Genomic DNA, 13305 nt, shown 5'->3' on the forward strand with positions numbered 1-13305 from the left:
TTCAGGGTGAATTTGAACTGAAATAATCCGTCACCAATGTCCACAATCCTCAAGTCTGATCCCATTTTCCAAACTGCTCTAATCTTGGATTTAGCCACTCTTTGGTTGTAAGGTTGAGTTGTGAGGAAACGGCCTAGAAGACTTAGTGAGCATTCTTCTAGAATTTCTTTTCTCCATGTTACTCTCACCTGACACACTTCCCCCTCCTCCTCCGTCAAATTGATTCTATGTAAACATTCAATGAAGTCGCTATCCATGTTGAGACCCTCACCTTACTTCAAGAAATCCCTTTCAAAAAGTACGAAGGGAAATAAGACTCATCCTATGTGAGAAGGAAGACTCGCCCTAAGTGAGAAGAAGAGTGAGCATTCCTCGTTGATGCCAGCTGATAAACTTTTGAAAAGGCGGTAAAGTAAAAAATAGGAAATAGGAAGTGTAATTTTACCAATTAAGAGAGCTCAAAGAGATTAAAATCCAGAGTAAAATTTCAAACATCAAATCTCAAGTTTAATGTGATCGTAGAAGGCATCACCGAATAAAAGTTCTAAGTAATTACAATAGAAATCAAAAGCTCAAGGTATTTAAAATAGAAGCCAACTAAATATGTTGATAAATTCCTTCAATTAAGATTAAACTGCAGGAACATCACTCATTTAAGAAATTTCTTTTGTTTTAAACACTTCTATATCATAAAACATAGCCTCAAACCTTAGTAAATTGCCCAAAAACATACTTTTTACGGGCTACCATTCTATATACACGAGATTTATCCTTTTAATTTTCTAACACCTAAGTAAAAGATGGATAATTGCAAGAATTATATTTTCTGCTTAGCAATATACTAAATATCCAAACTAGGCATGAACAATACAATATCAAAGAATCATATTTAATAAAAAAAAAACAATAAACATTGTTTATTAAACATAACAATCTTAATAACAATTATTCATATATGTCAATTTGACATAGTACTTGCTTAAGTTAGCTTCTAGTAATGTGGGAAGTGATTCACTTTTAAACACTTTTTCTAATGTTATATATCTTTATCTACTTATAATAATGCATGTTAAATATTTGACTTAGTTTATAATTCTCGTATTTCATAAACACATGATTAATTCTTTCGATTATATACCTTCAAATAATAGAAAGGATACTAATGTCACTTATATTAATTATCTGGAAATTGGAGTAGAAATTTAGACCGAAAGGAGATTCATAGTTGGAGTCAGACATTGGATCAGGTGAGAGCCGCGAGACACCATTGTTAACCATTAATGGATGGGTATCTAAAAGACTAAAAGTTCAGAGTCAAAAACGAAATTTGACCAAGAGCACTATAGCTCAACTGATTGGCAATTATTAGTATTTTCAAAACATCCAAGATTTTCCTCAAAAAAAAAAAAAAAATTCAAGATTCAAATCTCTCTGTTCGTTGTAACTATTGAATTTAAAAAAAGAAGTCTATTTCAGTAGTATATGCACCATGTGACATCAAAGATACAACAGTTCTACCACAAGCAAATGAAAGAAAGTAATATTGATCTCTCAGATCATTCTACCAATATGTATCATAACCCTCTCTCCAATCACAAAGCAAAAAGGATTGCCATAGTATATTTTCTAGCAAAAAGAGCTGAACCCAAGGAAGGCTTAATGGCATATGAAATTTACTCTAAGGGAGAATATATATTGAGAACCATTTGAGAAGCAAGCACCAAATCTAATAAGGTCTTCTTGTTAACTTGTGGATAGATTGAAGGCACCCAATAATCTAATGTCATTTGCAGGTTGAGATTAAAGTTCTTCTATACGCGTACACTTATCAATCTATGATTAAATTGTATCAATTACACTTACATACTTATTTTGACATAATTTGTACATTTATCACTGTGTGATTGAATTATATCAGTTACACTACTAAAACTTAATGAAAAGTAATTTAATCATTGCTAGAGCCTGAACATTAGACTTTTTGTAGAACTTATAACTTGACAAATCATGACTTGTTGACAAATCTTGACTTGGAACTAAAGTTGATGCCCCTTGAAGCTAAGAAGCGAGGACGAAGGTGTTTAGAGTAGTATTAACCTTTATAGCTGATTGGGAGCCACCGGATAACCTCACAATCAACTTTTGTTCCTGTAACAAGGGTCCAAATGTCGCTTGGATCTAACACAAATCTTTTTTTTTTTTTTTTTTTTTTTTTTTTGAGAAGAGACCTAACACAAAACTAAGTCAACCATTGCTTAAGCTAGACCAAGAAAAAAGAGTGGGTTTAGGTATGGTTCATTAAGTACTCTGCTTAGAACATACCTTGTCTTTGGGGAATTGAGTAAACTCATTGATTTTTTTTTTTTTTTTTTTGTATATAAAAAATAATTAAAAAAAGAAACTTAAATGCACTTTATAAAATTTTTAAAAAAATGTATTTACTTTCAGATACAAATAAATACACAAAGAAAAATATAAAAATAAAAGTTGGATCATACATAAATCCTTAAGTTTATACTCTAATAATTAATTTTAATAATCCAATAGTACAACTTTCCACAACAGAAGAAAGTGCTGAAAATAGATGTCGTATAACTTGAAGAATTTCTTCACTCACTTAAGCTCGAATATCCTCACTTTATGAATAAGGTTTTCTGAAGGAGAAGGGCATGTTAAGACCATCAAGGATTGTGCTAAGGGACATGTACCGAATTGGAGGTTTGTTGTTAAAATCAATCATGCTAGTTGTCGGGGACGTTTTGCAACAAGGACTGAAAATGGGAGAACGGTCAAAATCTCCCATTGAGTTCTTTAGCGGTGTTTATTGTGGAGAATCAAGCCCAAAATTTCAAATGTATAATGAACAAAAAACTAATGTTGCTTTGACAAGAGAATCAAAATGCTAATAACAAAAGTGCAGAAAAATCATAAAAACATAACGGGTCTGAAACTTCGACCCACAGTTAGCGAGAAGAGAAAATTGAGAGAGGTTGTGAGGAAGGGAGGGAAGATTCCCTTGTACCCATATTTCCACCCTCAAGCTTCGGAATTGTGAGATTGTTGACTGGCTGAATGAGATTTTACTCTGAAATTTCAGGTATGTGGGTAGAACATGGTTGGTTCATTTATGAGCTGAAGAGAGAGTTTTATATAGAGTTTGGGGTGTTGCTCTTGACTGGTTTTTAAGTAGTGGAAGAGGCTTTTATCCCCCATGATACTAATTTGGTGTTTTAACTTGGATTGCTTTTGTTTAGGGAAGAGTTTGGTATGCTTTTAGCATGATTTTGGAAATGCTTGATTGAACTCTTATTGGCTCCCCATTTTTAGTTGTTTCAGACCATTGGGAGGCTCACCTAGATGAGAGCTAGCAGCTGAAGTTGGCCATTGAAAGCCAACCATTTTTAAAGGAAAAAAAAAGGTATCACCCAAAGCATAAAAGTTGTTTTAGGGTGGAAATTTTGGATACAAGACCTCCTCCATAAGCCTGAGGTGCTACTAATGTCCCTTACCCACTTGGTAGCACATTGGTAGCACGCATGAGCTGGGCTCATGCAAAAGGTCCAAAAGGAACCGACCCATACCCTCCAAACCACACTTTCTCAATTTCCCCCATAAGTCACATAGGCTTGGATCATGCTTAAAAGAATAAGATAAAATATAATACATGAATAGAGCCCACTATAAAGTCGGGCTTGGTTGAATCGGGCTTGTAGAAAATGTGTCGCAAAAATGAGTATCAACACTAGTAATAGGCATTCTATTTTTTTCAAATTTTCTTAAATTTCAAGTCTAATCTTCAAATTCTTATAACTTTCTCATATAAAGTCCAATGGTAGATTTAAGGTTTCTGAAATGTACGTACTTTCAAACCATGTAAAAATTATAAGCAATTTTTTTTTATTAGCGGTTCAAAAATGGCTTAAAATTTTTGAACTTATAAAACTAAGGTTTTTTATTTTATATTATTTTTATTTCTCTCTACATGCCACGGAACTCTACCGAAATTAGGAATATGGCATTGACATTAAGAGAAATAGATACATGTGATTAAATTATCCTAATATATTATATATGTCATAACATACCTCTAGCACAAAAATATGAATTTTTAATTTTTATTTCATTTATGCATGCATATTACATCATTCCAAAGCATCAAATATATATTGATATCCTTCTTTTTCTCTAGTTTCCTATCAGTGTATCTCTTTTTCTTCTTCTTCTTCTTTTTAATTTTTTTCTCTGACTACTGCACGAAGATATACTGATAGATATTGGGAGGAGTGTTACTTCATAAGAGGAAAGACTAACATGAAATCCCTTACTAAGATAATATCATAGGTCATGGACTTTAGTCAATCCGACACAATTATTAATAAAAATAATGCATTAATTATTTTTTATCTCTTATGGAATTTATTTATTATTTATGATCCTATAAAATAATCAAATATCAAATCATACGTAACCTAAAGATAACAAATAAACTTACAAACCTAAAGAAACATAATGGAAACAAGACTAGTGTTTGACACAATGTCCTTTAAAAAGATTACATTGGTCACAATGGTGCTTTAATTTTTTTTGGACGTTTGTTTCCCAAGATATATACTTCAATATTTCTCTCTCTCTAAACGACTCTTATCACAAAAATGGTCATTCTATTTTGAAAGGGAAATTCCAGACAATGGTCAGAAGCCGTTTCAGACAACCAAACCTCCAACGTCCTGGAATAATGGCACATTAAATGCCAATTATGGCAACGGAAATAACGCCAATCATGGGAACAGAAATAATGGAGAAATAATGGGTCAACAGAAATCATTAAGTGGCGTGCTAATTGGGGACAATATCTCAGAATTTACTCCACCCCAAACTGAAACTACATTTACTAAGGAAGCTAGAAACGTGCCTGGGGTAATAACTTCGAATTCATCCAATGATCTGATCAGTGTCCCAGTTGAATATTTGTGTGATAATAACCCCTCCATGACAACTAAAAACCCATGTGAGAAGCCCCGTGACCTGGGGAACAAAACTTTAGCACGTGAAGGAGTAAAAAGAAGCACGTGGAAGAAAATAGATAGACCAACAATTGTGAACCCTACTCAGCCCACCCTTAATGTTTTGAAGAAGAGAATACTGAGGGAGGAGGCAGACCTCTCAAAGAGTAGTGCATCAAGTACAAAGCGGACCAAAATACTGGAGATTTCCCATAATGACATTTTTTCAATGGTGGAGGCTGCGGACCATCCCCGCCGAGCACAATGAATCTCATAAGTTGGAATTGCCAGGGGCTTGGGAACCAGCGTGCAGTCGATGTCCTCTCTCATCTGGTGAGGGAAAAAGCTCCCAAGGTTTTGTTTTTGATGGAAACAAAACAAAATGTCGAAGAGATGCAATGGATACAAGAAGACTTACCGTAGTAATGCATGCTAGCAGTGACTTGTTCACAACGTAGAGGTGGTTTGGCACTTCTATGGAAAAAGGAGGTTAACCTACACATCCAAACCTACTCACCGCACGTAGATGCTCTCATGCTCAATGATGAACAACACCTATGGAGGTTGACGGGTTTTTACGGTTGGCAGGAGGAGAGTCGAAAAAAGGAATCATGGCAGCTCCTGAAACATCTTCACTCTAGATTTTCAGTCCCATGGCTACGTTGTGGATAATCTAAACTTGCAACCTGGACCCGGCCCGATTATTAAACGGGTTTTTTTGGGAGCCCAAACCCACCCCGCTGGGCCCTACGGGCCTTGCAGGCCCCATTTAGCCCAACCAAATTTGGACCCGTTTAATAGTTAATTTCATACCCACAAGGTTTGCCCATACCCACAAATATATCCATGCACATACCCACAAAATTTGGCCATGTCCATAAAACAAAGTTTACACATGCCAACAAACTTTTCTCACATGTATCATGAACATATTCATCTAAGTCTACAACATAAATTTTTCACAATGCCAATACTCCCAAAACCTAAAATTCATCCAATAACATCACAATTTACCCACATTGTCAAAATTTCATAAGCTACCAACATTGTCTAAATTGCACCATGATCAAGAAAACAACACTCCAAGAATGCTATAAAACCAACTAATCACACAATGCCCCAAATTGCAACAACCAAATGACAATATCTCACCATGAAACTTTCAATGAAACATGAAACAACATTTTTCCAAGCAAAGAAACCAAAGAAAAACTCACCTTAGTGTCTACATGACAATATGGAGTATGGGTCCTAGGGTCTTAAAGAAGTCCATCCTCATCATGCCAATCAAATGTGGGATCATATTTCTTACCATGAAAAGTAAGAAAAGAGGATCCCTTGGAGGAGGAAGCCACCTTGATACAAAGAAAAATGGGTTTCACTAAAAAAGTGTGTGTGGTGAAAATGCTCAAAAACACAAGGATCTAAAGAAATATTGATGGAGATGGATGAAGAAATGTTAAGAAGCTTAGAAAAGTGTGTTTCGTGAGAAGAAATGGTGAGATGAAGAAGAAAAATCAAGAGAAAGAAGAAGATGAATAGTGTTAATGGAGGAAGAAAAGTTGATAAAAATGAAGCAAAAAAGGAAAAAGGGGAGAAACAAAAAAGTGGGGGACCAAAATTTCGGCCCCCACTCTTAAATTCAGCCAAGAGCTGAGTTAACTTAGTCAAACTAAGTTGACTCAGTCAACAAAAAAAAAAATGATGAAATTTCTTTTGGAATGGATTAAAGATAAAAATTCAAATTCAAATTCAAAGTTTTCAAGTTTCTTTCAAACCCCAAATTTTCAATTCAAAATTTTCATTCCCAAATTTTCAATTCCACATTCTCAATGCCCAATTTTTAAATCCAAACCTTCAATTTTCAAGATTTCAGAAAAATTCAAACCTCAAATTTCATGATCAAAATTTCAAGTATTAACTTTCAAAATCCTAAATCTCAAAATTTCAGATTTCAAGTTCCAAATTTCAATTCAAAATCTCAAAGTTTCAAAGTCCCAAAATTTTAATGTCAATTTCAAAACTTCCAAGTTTCAAAAATCAAATGTTTCTCAAAAATAGAATCTTGTCAATTAAACTTTTCTTGATTAAGTTCAAACCAAGAAGGAACAAATAAAAAATCACCCATCCCAAAAGCAATGGGACCACAAAGCACTCATCATTAAAGTCTAATCCCAAATTTTGACTTTTTGTAGTCAACAAGTCCAGATCGAGGTAGAGAAGAACTTTGATCGTCATTTCAACAACTCTAGATTGAGATAGAGAAGGCATTTGATCGAAATTTTAACAACTCTAGATTGAGGTAGAGAAGACCTTTGATCGACGTTTCAACAAGTCTAGATTGAGGTAGAGAAGACCTTTGATCGACATTTGAACAAGTCTAGATTGAAGTGGGGAAGACCTTTGATAGACATTTCAACAAGTCCAGATTGAAGTAGAGAAGACATTTGATCGATATTTCAACAAGTCCAAATTGAAGTAGAGAAGACATTTGATCGACATTTCAACAAGTTCAGATTAAAGTAGAGAAGACCTTTGATCAACATTTCAACAACTCTAGATTGAGGCAGAGAAGCCCTTTAGTCGCAGACATTTCCAATTCCAAGGAGAAGAAGCCCTTTTGTTGCCTTTCATCAAATCGAGGTTGAGAAGCCCTTTGATCGGTGTTACAGCTCTAGTTTCAAGGTTGAGAGGCCCATTGGTCGCAAACAACTCAATGTTTAAGATCAGGATTGGAAAGCATCTTGGTCGCCCCACTTGTCAAGAATCATTTCCAGAGTCATCAACTACTAGCTAAGTCAAGTATTTTCATTTTTTGTCAAATGATAAGGCAATAGTTCTATGTTCCAAAGTTTTAGGTTCAAGGGCTAGGCAACTTTGAAAACTCAACCTCAACTAAATCATGATCATTAAAATTAGTGTCTTTGTTTTACATTGACATTCGCTTTCCAAGCTCTGTCAATGAGGGGCATTATGTAGATACTCTATTTTGCACCCATGATTTAATCAAGGAGAATGACTTAAATGATCATTCTAATGAAAAATATCATATTTGTATCACATACAAAACATACGTAACAGAAAAATAACGGATCTACTTCATTCATAAATGTTAACATGTACTATATAAGTTTCAGAATTTAAGAACAAAAGAGTGTACCATGGAGCGGTGAATTTCAAAACCAAATATCAGAAGTACTTGGGAACACTTTCAATCTTTACTCCAATTCCACTAACGCCCAAGATGTATGGTCTCTCAATCAGTTTTCAAAGGGAGAATGCCAAAGTGTCTAACACTTTTCACACACCATTTCACAAATGTGTTATGTTTTTTTCATACATTAAAATTTTGTATGTTTCTCTCTTTGTATCTAACTGATTATCTAATTGGGCTGACTTTTTGGACATTTCCAATTGGGCTTAAGTCACGGCTTGGAGCGGGACCAAAAGGGACCAATAAAACACTAGCTCTAATGGGCCTTGGGCTTTTCAGTCAACTCTTGACAAGTCCAAAGTTACCATTAATTATATTTAATATCACTACATAAATATAGTTGCACTCTAGGTCTTATTTATAAATTATATCTTGAGACTTTATTATGCATGCAACTCCTTTATAAAATATTCATAGTAATACAAAGTCATGAATGTAGACTGCCACTTTGTAGATTACTACATCTTAATTCCTTGAGTACCCGATTTAATCCTTTAAATTATTTATCATATATTTATGAAATTCAATTCCATAAATATATACTTTAGTAACTCCTTACTAAAGTGGTTAGGCCTAACACTCTAAATAACCAAACCCATTAAACTTATCTCAAGAGAATATTTTGTATCTCCGTTAAGAGATTATGAATTCCATCTTGAGAATATATGTTTCATCAACACTAAATGTGGTTGCCCAACATACTGAGATTTTGACCGTAACTTTAGATCTCACTCCTGATATATCAAAGCAACCTACACCTCATGATCAAGTCTATTATTCTCTCAGGATTAAGAGTTCATACAAATAGAAATCGTGAGTTTATTATTCATTTGACAATCATTAGGAGAATAATAAATCTCATAGGAGTCCAGTTCAATATGTCTTAACTCTTAAAACATATCAACATACTAACTAGAAGTCTCCACTTCCATGATTAAGACAAATCATCTTAGTTGATATGTTATAGCCTTCATAGATGAAATGCCCAATTTTATCACCGACTACGAACTATAATTCTAAGTTTACAAAGAACCTGTGATTTATATCTTCTGTGACTTTTCACATAAACCACATACTATGCATCTCATGGACTATATGATAATGTCTGAATATTCATGTTACTATTATTATAGATAGAAATAAAATAACTTTATCAATCACAATATTAAGTCATACATCATGTCATACACAATGTCATACATAATATCATACATAGCGTCATACAATAGGATTTAAGGACATTAATCCTAACACATTCATGTACCCCAAAAATCATGATTGCATACATGTATTGATTTGTTCTTGCATTACATACATCAATTTGTTCTTACATTATATGTATCAATTCATTCATGGCATATTATAAAAATGATCTTGAGATTCTAATGGTCGCAATGGTATGTTCAGTTTCCAAATCAGACTATCGGATTGAAAGATATTGCATAATCAAGTTTGCACGGTTAGCATGTAGTGTGTCTAGGTAGAGTTGACCACACACGATTAATTTAAATTAATTCAAATTGGTTAAAAAATTAAAATTAATTAAATAATTTTGTGATTGGTTGATTATTAGTGTTTAAAATAGGATTGCATGCATAAGAATAAAATGGATGATTGGATTACAATAAAATTGTGAATAGTCTGAAATTTATTAAGATTTATTTTAGGGTATTCATCTACAAGATAATTTTTCTTGAAAAAGCGTAAATTATTCAGAAAAGAGATAAAAAAAAATCATAGACTAAGGATGAAAACACGTCTAGGTACAAGGACCGGATAAAAAAACCCTAAAAAGAGAGCCCAAAACGCACCTGAACATGGAAGAACGTTCGGCGTCCAAGAGCACCATTTGGCTCTTTTGGAGTGCCGAATGGTCCCCTCTTGGGCTTTGGCTCAACTCCCTTCGGGTGACGATAAGGCACACCCTTTTTGACCTTTTCGCGGAAGAATGCGTTCGAATTCACATCCTAATCGCCCGTGCCTATTTTTTAGAGTCTTTTGGCCTCTATAAATCGATACTGAATCTCAAAATTCAGCACCTTTTTTTTTTTACACTCTGAGAGGCATGCATTTTGAGGCTCCCAAATAGTTGCTATTTGCTAATCATCTCTGATATTTGCTACTAAATTTAAGGTTTTTAGGTTTCAAAGATAATTGAATAAGTTTCTTTGAACCCTAAAACATCCTCTCAAGAATAAGAGAGTGCTCATGCGAGAGGTTGTTTTCAATCACCCTATTCTTTTTATGCTTCTTGTTTATGACGATGCATTTTTTTTCATAACATGATTTATTAACTATTATTTTGATTAAAGCATGATCTTGAATTTCTTGTATATAATTGTTACAATCTCTTTCTTAATTTCAATTATTTGCATATAACCTATTAATTTTCTTGAAAAAAAAAAGAAAAAAGATCTACACCTTTCCTAGATATAAATATGAAATTTTCTTAATCAAAAAACGGATCTGCATCTTTCTTAGATACAGATTTGAATTTTTATTAATTAAAAAAAAAAAACGGATCTGCATCTTCATTAGATGCAGATCTGAATTTTTCTCAAATCAAAAATTGATCTGTATCTCTTATAGATGCAAATCTAATTTTTTTTTTAAACATATGTAGATTTTGAAATAAAGAAAAAGATTATGTATGATTATGTTTAGGGTTATTTTTGTTTTGGTTGTTTCATAATGCATAAATTTATGTTATGAGTAAAATTCTCTTCATAAAAAAAATCTTTTTCATTTTTTAGACATATAAAAACAAATCTGGTTTTTCTGTCATCAATCTGGTCTTTTATAAATCGAAAGCCATTTTTCTAAGTTCTTAAAAATAGATCTGATATTTTTCAAATCAAAAGACTTTGTTTTATGTAATAAAAAACATATTTAAATTTTTATCTCAAAAAACCATTCTTTTCTACACATTACAAAACAGTTCTGTTACTTTTGACAAATTAAACTCAATTTTTTAATCACTAAAACAAATCTGAAATTTTTTAACAAAGAAGAGAATGAATTCATAAATAAATTTATGTGATTTAATTTTTGTTTCACATGTTCAACATATCATCATAGCATGCATATAAAGGGTGCATAGGTCACAAGAGTTTAGAAGACCAGACTTTGTCTGGGCAGAATGGGTGCTTAACACCTTCTCATTCCGTAACCTAACCTCCAAATTTAGGTCTTTGGATAAATAAATCCTTGTCTTTATTTATTTTTTGGTAGAATGTAATTAGGACAAAAACCCATGTATTTTTGGTAGATTGTAACTAGTACCCAAAGTCATGTAATTTTCAATTATGTAATTTTTTATTCAATCAATGAAAGGATGCTATTCAGTCATGTTATATTTAGTTTTTTTCTTATTTTTTTTTATAAAAAATAAGTGGCAACTCCACACTACTTACCCAAAAGAGAGGTGCCCTAAAAAGCACACAAAAATCTCTCTCTTTTTTTAGAGCACCTAATTTTCCCGGTCTCTCACAGTGGGTAAATTATGTGTTGGTTCCTGACATTTATGTTGTGTGTTAATTTGGTCTATGACATTTCAAATGTGTCAATTTGGTCTTTAACTTTATGGTATTTTTTTAATATAAAAAAAAAAATATCAAAAGGTTAGGGACCAACACATTTTGGTATTGTGTCAAAATAATTCATGCTTTTAAGCGATGAATGAAAAATGCTAACGTGACTAATGATAAAAATAAAATATTATTTGCATGCCACATAAACTATCACGTGTATTGCCATATGACCTAAAATTAAAAACTTAAGTGACATGTTAGTTATTTCAAATAAGTCTAATTTATTAGATAATTGTCTAATTAATCAATTTTTGCCTATTTTGTTAGGAATCAATAAATGCTTTGACTTTGGATTAAATTAGATGCATGCAACCTTACCACAAATCATATCCTTAGCTAATAGCATATGACACATCATTTAATTTAAATTGGACTAAAAATAGCTAATTAGAATTAAGAGATTATATTTTCTCAAAAAAAGAAAAAAGAATTAAGAGATTATAATCCCTTATGGTTGGGACTGGTTTCATGCAGGTGCACTTGTATATTTGATATCTTTTAATCCAGTGGTCCGATTAATACTCATGAACTATCATTTTGATCTTTATGACCTTGAGATTTGTTTTATGAAAAGTATTTGGAGATCAAGCAGTCAAAATTATAGTCTTGCATTGGAGATTTGTTTTTGATGATTTGTAATGCAAATGAGGTTAAATGGATGGAGCAAAATGGGGTGTTTATAGGATGGCACGAGAAGTTGCCAAAAAGTGGGGAAACAAGTTTGTGAGGGACGGTCATAATAAGGTTTACAAGTCGTTTTCGGATGTAATTGAAGGCAAAGAGGGAAGATTTCGTGAGACTCTGCTTGGCAAACGGGTGGATTATTCGGGTCGTTCTGTCATTGTCGTGGGTCCCTCCCTTTCATTACATCAATGTGGATTGCCTCGCGAAATAGCAATAGAACTTTTCCAGCCATTTGTAATTCGTGGTCTAATTAGACAACATCGTGCTTCGAACAAGAAACCAAGAACATCTAAAGAACTATAAAGAAATGCATGTTTTAATCTAAAACCTAGGGCATAATATAGACAAAGGTATAAAAACTAAAAACCTTACTATATGCACCAGCACTCCAAGCAAGAACATTTCTCTAGAGCGAGTACAGAGGAGGTTGATAGCTTGAGACCAGGAGGTACAAACTATCCCTTCTAGTGAATTGATATCGTGAGGTCCAAGACACCTTCCTACTACTAGCTCTAGAGAGAGAGAGAAAGAGAGTGAGTACATAGGAGGTTGATAGCTTGAGACCAGGAGGTCCAAATTATCCCTTCTGATGAATTGAGATCGTGAGGTCCAAGACACCATCCTACTACTAACTCTCTCTCTCTCTCTCTCTCTATATATATATATATATATATATATAGAGAGAGAGAGAGAGAGAGAGAGAGAGAGAGAGAGAGACTTAAGAAAAATTAAGTTTTTTGAAAGAAAAATCGTAGGATCAAAGTCAAGTTGAGTGGGGAGAAGGCCAGAGTAAAAAATCTGGAAGATTTCTAGA

The sequence above is a fragment of the Castanea sativa genome, chromosome 12 (genome assembly GCF_040712315.1).
Source record: "Castanea sativa cultivar Marrone di Chiusa Pesio chromosome 12, ASM4071231v1".
Classification (NCBI taxonomy): Eukaryota; Viridiplantae; Streptophyta; class Magnoliopsida; order Fagales; family Fagaceae; genus Castanea; species Castanea sativa.